The sequence below is a fragment of the Nannospalax galili genome, unplaced genomic scaffold (assembly GCF_000622305.1).
Source record: "Nannospalax galili isolate Female #2095 unplaced genomic scaffold, S.galili_v1.0 scaffold272, whole genome shotgun sequence".
Lineage (NCBI taxonomy): Eukaryota > Metazoa > Chordata > Mammalia > Rodentia > Spalacidae > Nannospalax > Nannospalax galili.
In genome coordinates this window covers 2,127,132-2,137,306 of record NW_008331836.1, presented here as the reverse complement: position 1 = coordinate 2,137,306, position 10,175 = coordinate 2,127,132, and the positions used below count along the sequence as shown (strand labels likewise).

General features: G+C 38.3%; 1 pseudogene; it reads right to left on the bottom strand.

Moving 5' to 3' along the window:
• Positions 1 to 2,497: 2,497 nt before the first annotated feature.
• The window catches only part of LOC108490510, a 15,849-nt pseudogene continuing 8,171 nt past the window's right edge, over positions 2,498 to 10,175 (bottom strand).

The window sequence follows — 10,175 nt, the reverse complement described above, 5'->3', positions numbered from 1 at the left end:
CACCAAGAACCTTAGCTATGGTGGTTCATAGCCATATTTGTAGGACCAGGCAATTCTGGTTGCCACTGACGCACCATGCTGTTGGTTTGTTCTGATATTCATTTGTCAGTGACCTCTCTCTTATTCCTCCTCACTCAACTATATGAAGATACTTTGTTCTACCTTTTCTTGGAGAAAAATGACACTCAAGAAGCAAGGCTTTTATCTTATTCTTTGGAAATCACCTCCTCTTTTCCTCACAGCTTATGAGTCAGCTGTAATTTCATACCCACTACACAATAAAGTTACGCTTTTGAGCTGTCTTGTCCCAAACACAAAGCCCTCAACACCTGCTAACACTTCACTTCTGATAAATTACACAAGGATCAAAGCCAACTTGGGTTTGTTGTAGCTGCTGTTCTTGTTCTTGCTTCATTTTTCTTTACATATTTATTTGGGGTCTTAAACTTTTGAATATTTTGGCACAAATCTACTCTCCAATTAGTGGAGAAATTATAGACTTTATTAATTACTTATGAAATAGGTAGGCACTATGACCTATGTTATGATGTTTCCTGCCATAACTAATTTTATTGACCATTGTGATGAAATACTTGTGTGAAATCAATAAGCTCAGATGAGCAACCTACCTCGGACTGCTCTGTTCCATGTATCGCACCCTCTTCCTTACACCAGTAAGTGAACTCAGTCATGATCTTCTCATGATGATCCAGAGATGCAAGAAAATCTTCCAGGTCCACTCAAGGCTTGGCACTGGCACATCATAATGCCTTCCTTGATTTATTAACCAAAGCAAGTTCCCTGGCAAAATGCATATGCCACAGGTAAGATAAAATTTATGTGTGGAACTCAGTGATGACAAAAGGCCTAAATAGAAAGATAAAATGTGAGGGGCCCACACCACCCCAGAAACCTCATTATAGGAATCCAGACCACATGGCATCAGGCACTTAATGAGAGTCATAGCCTTCCTGGCTTTGTCACCATATCCTTAGCACTATCCCTCCAGGACTCATCTCAAGTCAACCTGTCCTCCACCTCACCTGTAACTCAGTCCAGCTGCTCATCAACCCTGGGAAGAGATCCACTCACCTTGACTCATCACCAAACAAACACACCAGCTATTCAGCTTCAGGATTGGTCAGATAAAACTCATTATCAAAAGACAAAACCAGTCACCGAACTTCAAGTTGCTACATCTTGCCTCAAGAACATAAAATGAAAAAACCCATAAAATATATCCCTCAAAACTTCCAATCCCATAATAATAGTATTCAGTGAGAACAACTTAGACAGAATTCAAGACATGGAATTCAAAATAGCTATTATACATGCTCAAACAATTCTAGAGGTTAAAAAGAGTTCAGGAATAAATACCTAAATGAACTTAAAGATGACAGGAACAAACGGATTAAAGCCTAAGAAAATATAAACAAATGACTGGATAAAGTAATGAAGACAATGTAGATTATGGAAATTAAATCCAATAAACAGAAATACTGAGTAAAACTCAAATTGAAATGAAGCTGTACAAAAAATTCAGTAAGTTTAATTTTTTTAAAAGTGGAAAGCATCATCGATAGAAAGGACCATATAAAGAATGGAATATCAAGGCTTGAAGACAAAGAAGAAAAATTGGATTATCTCCCTGAAGAAATTAATAAATCTTTCCCTTTAGAATTTTGTTAAACCACAAACATTTTATTAAACCATGATTCTAGCTAATAGCTTTTCAAAACTTTGAGAAAATCTTTAAAAAGGTTTCAAATGTCACGTGAAACTTACAAATTTAACATTATCAAAGAAGGAATGCATCTAGACTCTTACAAAAGCCACTGGGAAGAAACAACAATTAAAAAGCTAAGAAACTGTCTCAAAGGCTTTTTTCTTTTTTTACAATCCTTCCTCCACAGTATGATAATTGTGGTGATTTGAATGAGAATATCCCCCATAGGCTCCAAGTATTGGCACATTTTTGTCCCCATTTGGTGGTGTTTTCTGGGAGAAGTTAGGAAATGTGGCCATACTGGAGGAAGGGTATCACTGCAGATGGGGGCAGGCTTTGAGGGTTCTTAAGCCTCGCCAGATTTCAAGTTGCTCACTACTTCCTGTGTCTGCTTCAAGAAGGCTGAGTGCTCCACTTTCTCCTCTGGTTACCTCCTGCCACATCCACCATAACGCCTTGCCACAGTGGACTCTGATTCCTCTGGAACAGTAAGCTAAATAAACTCTTCCCTCTGTAAATTCCTTTGGTCAATGTTTTTATCACAACAACAGAAAAGTAACAAAGACAGTAATGTTTTAAATAACCAATCCATTCATAAAATGACTCTTTGCATTTTTTCTGGTGTCTTCTTCTATATCACTATATATTTATGCTTGACTGTTTTAAGAGTTTCCTTAATGTTGTTATTTCAGTAACCTGAAGCTGTTCTTTACCTCTGAGCTCTCACCATCTCCTATTCATCCAGTGAAACCCATGGTAATAGAAAGAAGCTCAGTATTTGCTCTTCCCACCATAACCCCCACTTCCTCCACTATCTCCAGGACTATAGTTCCCTGCACTATATGGTCATCCCATGTTCATGCTACTAACAAAGTTTTAACTCTTCATTGGATTGCCTAGAAGTTTGCTGGTTATAATTTCCAAAATCATTGTTATTATCATTTCCATAATTTCTTCCTCTATAGTTGTCATAACCAAATCTGTAGGCCCCACCCTGGTTGTCATATTTCAGTCCCACACCACCCTTTCCTCCTCCATAACCACAAGTGACTGCAAAACTGCCACCTCCAACTCCTCTGTCGTACCAATACCAGCCATCTTCAAATCCATGTCCACTTTCATATACATCAGAAACTCTGTCATGTTTGCTTCCTGGTCTTGATCCAAAATTTCCAGTCACTCTGAGAATCTTCAAAACCAAAATTTCCTTCTTTTTCACTCTTCAAACTTTGAACTTCTTACATTTGCTGTCTGGATAATACATTTCTTATTTTTGCATTGTGACAATGGATAGTGTGATATTTTTTACTACTTTATTTTTTTATTTCATGTATATGAGTGTATTTCTTGCATGTATATAATGGCACCCATGTCCTGAAATGTCCACAGATATGTCAGAAAAGGACATTGACTATCCTGAACTGGAGTTACAGACAGTTGTCAACCACCATGTAGGTACTGGGATTTGAACCTGGATCTTCTGCAAGAACAGCCAGTGCTCTTAATTAGTGACCCATCTTTCTGGCTCTATTGGTATAGCATTTTGCAATACAATTATATCCACATGATCATGGTGAATAAAAGTAACAAATCCAAAGCCTCTTTTCTTTCCAGACTGCCTATCAGTAATTATTTCAATGGTATCAATTTTTCCATAGCCTTCAAAATAATCTCAGTATCTTCAGTATCTTCTCGATCTACAAACAAACAGCTTCTTCACAATCACATGGGCTCCAGATTATTCAGACTCCTCTTTTGCTACTACACGTCTTGGCTCAGATACTCTCCCATCAATTGAATGAGGTCTTGTAGCCATGGCAGCATCCACCCAACTGTAGATGAGGAAGTTAGAAAACCAAATCCTCTTCATCTTTTGCTTGCTGGATCCCTCATCAACGCAGTCTGTGAGCTTTCCCCATTGCTTGTAGTAGCTTCTCAAACTTTCCTCTGTGATTTCAAAGCTAAGCCACCAATAAATAGTTTATAGAATGTTCCTTTTCTCCATCATGGACTAAGTCACCATGGCCCAATTTCCCACCTGGTGAGGAAGTCCTCTGAATGCTCATGAGCTGGACTCATCCTGGCACTATAGTGATAACTGCTGCTGTTCTACAAACTTCACAGCTGACAGCTGGGAGACCACCTGTACACAGGGTCCAGTGCTAATGCTGTTATAGCTGGGGCTTCTGCTTTTCTAGAATCTTCCCCTCACTAACCAGAAAATGATAAATTTTAAAAACTCATTTTAAAGAATACACAGGAATATTATGAAAACACCAAGTCTATGAATTATGGGCATAAAAGGAAAAGAATTTCCAGGTCAAAGACATAGAACATATCTTCAATAAAATCATAGAAACAAATTCTCCAAATATGAGGAAAGTTGCTCATTCAGAGGCACATGGAATACCAAGTAGAGGCACATAGAATACCAAATAGACAGGACCAGCTACCATATTCTCGCTAAAGCACTAAATATATAGACAAAAAAATAGGTGTTGAAAGCTGTAAGAGAAAAGGCCCAAGTCACTTATAAAGGCAAGCCCATCAGAATAACAACAGATTTCTTAATGGAATCTACAAAACCGGAAGATCTTGAAGGAGCACACTTCAAGTTCTGAAAGCTCACAAATGCTAACCCATACTAATTTCTTGGAAAAACTATTATTCCACATGTAGGAGAAAGTAAAATTTTCCATGATAAAAACAGACTAAAGTAATGTATGGTTGACCACCAAATGATACCTAATGTGAATATTGGAAAAATACTTTGAATCAACGAGAATGATAATCACACCGAAGAAGCAAAGGGAAAGTAAAAATGATGCTGTAATACTGACTATGCAAAGTAGAAATAAGAAAGCAAAAACTACAAAATCAATGCAACAGAAACCAATAAGCATCCTTTAAAATTATCTCTAAATATTAATGATTTAGTTCCCTCAGTCAAGAGACACAAGAGTAACCAATTAGTTTACAAAGAAAGGTCCATCTTTTTGTTGTCTACAATAAATACACTGGTGGTTTGATTGAGAATGTCACCCATAGGCTGCAAGTATTTAAGCATTTTATCCCCAGTTGGTGCTGCTGTTTTGGGAGGTCTTAGAAAGTGTGGCCATGCTGGAGGATGCATGTCACTGAGAGCAGACTTACAGAGTTCTTAAGCCTTGCCAAATCTTCAGTTGCTCTCTGCTTCCTGTGCGTGCTTGAAGATGTGAGAGCTTAGCTTCTGCTCCAATTCCAGCCACCTCTGCCATCAGGCCTCCCTGCCGCGATGAACTTTTGGCCCTTTGGAACCATAAACTATATAAACTCTTCCTCTTATAATTTCCCTTCATCATGGTGTTTCTACCACAGCAACAGAAAAGTAATTAATATGGTAATTGGTACCAGAGAGTGGACGGTTGTCTGTAAAGAATCTCATCTTGCTGGTTTTTGGAAGAATGTGGAACACTTTCAAAGTTTGCACTAGAAAAGTAGTTGATTACAGTAAGCAGTGGTTAACAGACCATCCTAGTAGGCACCTGGAAGAAAGTAGTGCTGAGTTCAATGTAGTTCCAGAAGGAAATAAGAACTTAAGCAGCAATTGGAATATTTTGGCAGAGTCTGGCAGGAGTCTGCTCACCGCCAAAAAGCTTGCCTGAGGCTAAGTTAAAAAGCAATTGACTAATTTCTTTGGCAGAGGATATTTCAAGGCAGCCTAACAGAAATGGTGGTGTGGCTATTAATAATTAATATTATGCAGATCTACAGTGAGAAAAAGCAAATGGGGCAGAAAGAAATGCAGAATGTACAGTTTGTTTGAGAAAGAGCCCTAGGATGATGAATGTTGGAGCCAAGGCATGTATTGAAGGAGATCCCCTTAGATAAAGAGATGAAAGTAATTAAGGAGAAGCCTAGAGATTTGTACTTAAACAATGGAAAGAGTGGCTTCCTAGCAAGACTACACCCAGCTAAGCCTCTGATTAGTGAAAGGAAAATGCTGGAATTTTCTACTCCTAGAAAAACACAGCAGAGAAAAGCTTTAAAAGTGGATGAAGCAGGCAGGGATCTACCCCCAAACTTGTACTCAAACTTGGCAGTGTCCTTCACCTGGTGCTGGTGTTAGAGGCATGAAAGATGGAAGAGTGAAGGGGTCATTGATGCATCCTTTGAGATTTCAGAAAGCCACCCAGGCCACACAGCATACAACAGGGACATCTCTGCATAAAGAAGACCCCCATGCCGTTGTGTGAAGCTGTGAAGGTGACGCCTGGTTGGCAGTGGAGACTCCAAGAAGATATTCATGATACCAGAGCTGTGAGCCGTCTGCCAAGGAGTGCTGCATTCAGGGAGTGGTAGCCGTGCAAGACAGAGATCTATGAATCACATAGCAAAGCTGGAGGCTGAGCCATCTAAGCCTTTTGGAAACAGAGGCCCAGAAGTCAGACATGGAGTTACTGGATTTGGTGCTTTCCCTGCTAGTTTCTGGTCTTATTTTGGTCCAGTAATTCCTCCCTATGCCTCTATTTCTCCCTTTTGGAATGGGAATGTGTATTCAGTTTCACTGTATGTTGGGAGTAGGTAATTTATCTTTGGATTCTACAGGGGCTTACAGCTAAATATTATCCTGAATATCAGAAGAGACTTTGGACTGTGGACTTTTGAATAGTATTGGGACTGGTAAAGACCATGGGAACTTTTAAGGCTGGACAAAATGCATTCTGAATTTAATATGGTCATGAGCCTATGGGGACCAGGGAGTGGAATGTGGTGGTTTAAATGAAAATGTCTCGCACTGGCTGCAAGTATTTGAGCATGTTGTCCCCAGTTGATGCTGCTGCTGTTTTGGGAGGTCTTAGAAGGTGTGGCCATGCTGGAGGAGACATGTTACTGGGGGTAGGTTACAGAGTTCTTAAGCCTTGCCAGATCTCCAGTTGCTCTTTGCTTCCTATACCTGCTTGAAGATGTGAGAGCTTAGCTTCTGCTCAGGCCACCTCTGCTGCCATGCCTCCCTGCCATGATGGACTCTTGCCCCTTTGGAAACGTAAGCTAAATAATCTCTTCCATTTATAATTTCCCTTTGTCATGGTGTTTCTATCACAGCAACAGAAAAGTAACTAATACATACATGTCACCTTTAAGGATGGAAAGTATCTTAGAGTAAAAGAAGGGAAACATATTCTAAGCAGATAAGACCAGGAAAAAAACAGATATATCTGTTCTAATATCTGAAAAAATAGACACCAAATCAAAACTAATAGAAGGGATAAAGAAGGTCACTGCATTCTGATTAAGGGAACAATCCACCAAAAAGACATTACAGTTATAAACATATATATGCAAAATTCAGGTGTACCCAATTTTATTGGGCATTAAGCTACAGATTAACCCTAACACAGTAATAGTAGGTAATTACAATACCCCACCATCATGAATGGAAATGTCATTGAAACAAAAGTAAATGTCTCATAAGTCAAATGAACCTAACAAATCTTTAAAGAATATTCTACCTAATCACTAAGAATCACTCTCAGCAGTCCATGGATGTTTCTCATAAATGGAACAAATATTAGGACACAAAGAAAATCTAATACATTAAGAGAAAATAGAGATAACTCCCTGTATTCTATCTGGAATGAAGCTTGAAATATACAGCAAAAGAAATTATAGAAAATACGTAAACTAATTAGACATTAAACAACAAACTCATGAATAATGAATGGGTCATTAAAGAAATCAAGAAGAAAATAAAAGCATTGTAAATGAAAATGAAAATGAGCACAATACAAAAACCTAAGCCTAGGACACCCTAAAAGCAGTCCTAAGATGGAGATTTATATCTCTAATGCCTACATTTTAAAAAATCAGAAGTGGTTCAAATAATTAAAAGATGCATTTCACAAATTTGATAAAACAAGAACTAAAATAATTGATGAGAAGAAATAATCACAATTCAGCTCAAATATAGGATAGAGACCAAATAATTCAAAGAAAGAGTTGGTTCTTTGAAAGATCAAGAGTCAAAAACCCTTAGGCAAATTAACTAAAAGAGAAAGAGAAAACACCGGATTAATAAAATTAGAGTTGAACAGAGAGATTTCACAGTAGATATCAAATAAATACAGGAAATCATAAGGGTATACTTGAATATTAAACATAAGGAAATAAATGAATTTCTGGATACACCCGACACACCACCAATGTAAGATCAATAATTTAAACAGATTTGTAACAAGCAAGGAGGTTGAAGCAACAATAAGTAACTTCCCAACTAAAAAAAACTCCCAGGTTCAGAGAGATTCACAACAGGATCCTACCAGACATTTAAAGAGCAGCTACAATCAATGCTCCTTAAATTGTTCCACAAAATAGAAATAGAACAAACACTTCCAAACTCCTTGTATAAAACCAATATTACATTAATATCAAAACTAGATAAGACATAACAAAAAAGAGAACTAAGGCTAATACTCCTGTTGAACAGATATGCAAAAATTCTTCAACAAAATAGCTGAAACCTGAAGAGTGAGAGAAACATTAAGAAAACAGGCAGAAATATTTTAGAATATTCAAGTTAATAAATATAAGAAATTGTATTAATGGACTTAAAGACAGAAATTACTTGACTGTCTCATTATAGTAAAAAAAGGCCTTTGACAAAATCCAACAACCCTTCATGACAAAAGTCATAGAAACAAGGCTGGGGGAACATACCTGAACATAATAAAGGCTATATATGACAAACCCATAGCCAACATCATGCTACATGGAGAAAACTTGAAACAATTCCATGAAAATCAGGCATAAGATAGTGCTGTCCAGTATCTCCACCCATATACAATATAGTGCTCAAAGTCATCACTAGAGCAATAAGACAGGAGAAGGAAATAAAATGGATTCAAATAGGAAAAGAAGAAGTCAAAGTATTCCTGGTTGCAGTCAGCATGGTGTTTTAGATAAGAAATTCTAAAGACTTCACCAGAAAATGCCTAGAACTGATTAACACTTTCATCAAAGTGACAGGATGTGTATAATTAATATGCAAAAATAAGTATTCTTCCTATTTAACAATGACAAACACATTGAGAAAGAAATCAGGGAAACAACTCCATTTATAATAGCCTCAAAAAAAAGTAACTCAGAATAAACCTAAGGAAAGAGGTGAAGAACTTCTACAATGAAAACTTTAAAATCCAAAAGAAAGAGATTGAGGAAGACATTAGAAGATAAAAAACCTCCCATACTCATAGATGGACAGAACTGATATTGTGAAAATTACTATTCTACCAAAAGCAATTTACAAATTCAATGAAATCTCAATAAAAATCCACATACCATTCTTCACAGAAATAGAAAAATGTAATTTTTTAATTCACATGGATGCACAAAAGACCCCACTCAAAGCAATTCTCAGCAAAAGAGCAATGCTGGGGACATTACCATACCCAATACCAAGTTCTACTACAGAGAAATAGCAATAAAAGTGGCATGGTAGTGGCACAAAAAGAGACACATGAATGAATGAAACAGAAAGGAAGACCCAGTTATTAGTCCATACTGTAGAAACACTGGACTCTTACATGTAGAAGATATAAACTTGGCCCTTATCTCTCACTCTACACAAAACTAAATTCCATATGGTTCAGACCTCAGTGTAAAATCTGATATTCTGAAACTGCTAGAAAAGAAGGTAGAATGTATGCTCCAATCGATAGGCGTAGGTAAGGGCTTTCCAAATAGGAGTCTGGCTGATCAGGAATTAAGACCAACAATTAACAAAATGAACCTCATGAAGTGAAAATGTTTCTGTTACAGCTACAGAAAGAAGTGAAGATGCAGACTATGTAGCCTTAGAAAGCCTTCATCAGCTGCATGTCTTCTAGAGGATTACTATTTAGAATACTCTAAAACTCAAAAAGTAAAATGTCAAGAAAGTAAAAAATATAATCAACATATAGGCTACAGATCGGAACAGAGAATTCTCAAAAGAAATCTGAATAGCTAGTAAGCACTTTAAAACTTGTTCGACATCGACTACTATCCTCAGGCCTCTTGGGGTAAGTATATAGCACAGCTCTCCGCGCCGGGACTCCCTAAGCCTCATTCTCCCTTCCACCCAACCCAACACCCCCCTGCCCCCCCGCCCGCCATTCTATACTCTAGCTTGGACCCTGTGCCATTCCTAGTCTTGGGGCCCCAGACACCTGGGGAACCAATACTGTTTCCTGATCCTTCTCACCCAGAGCAACTCAGGCCCTTTCTTGGGCTCCAGGAGCACCGCTTCTGGTCCTGGCCCTGCCCTCATCCCCCTCTACTTCCCCGGTCCTCCAACACCCGCCAGCCTCATTCTGGGGCTGACAGCCTCTTTCTAGGGCTCCGAGGCTTACCTTTACTCTCCCTGATCCTTTGCATCCAGTACAACCCAGCTACTCAATCCACTCCCTGGGAAATCTTGGGGCTTCTTCCC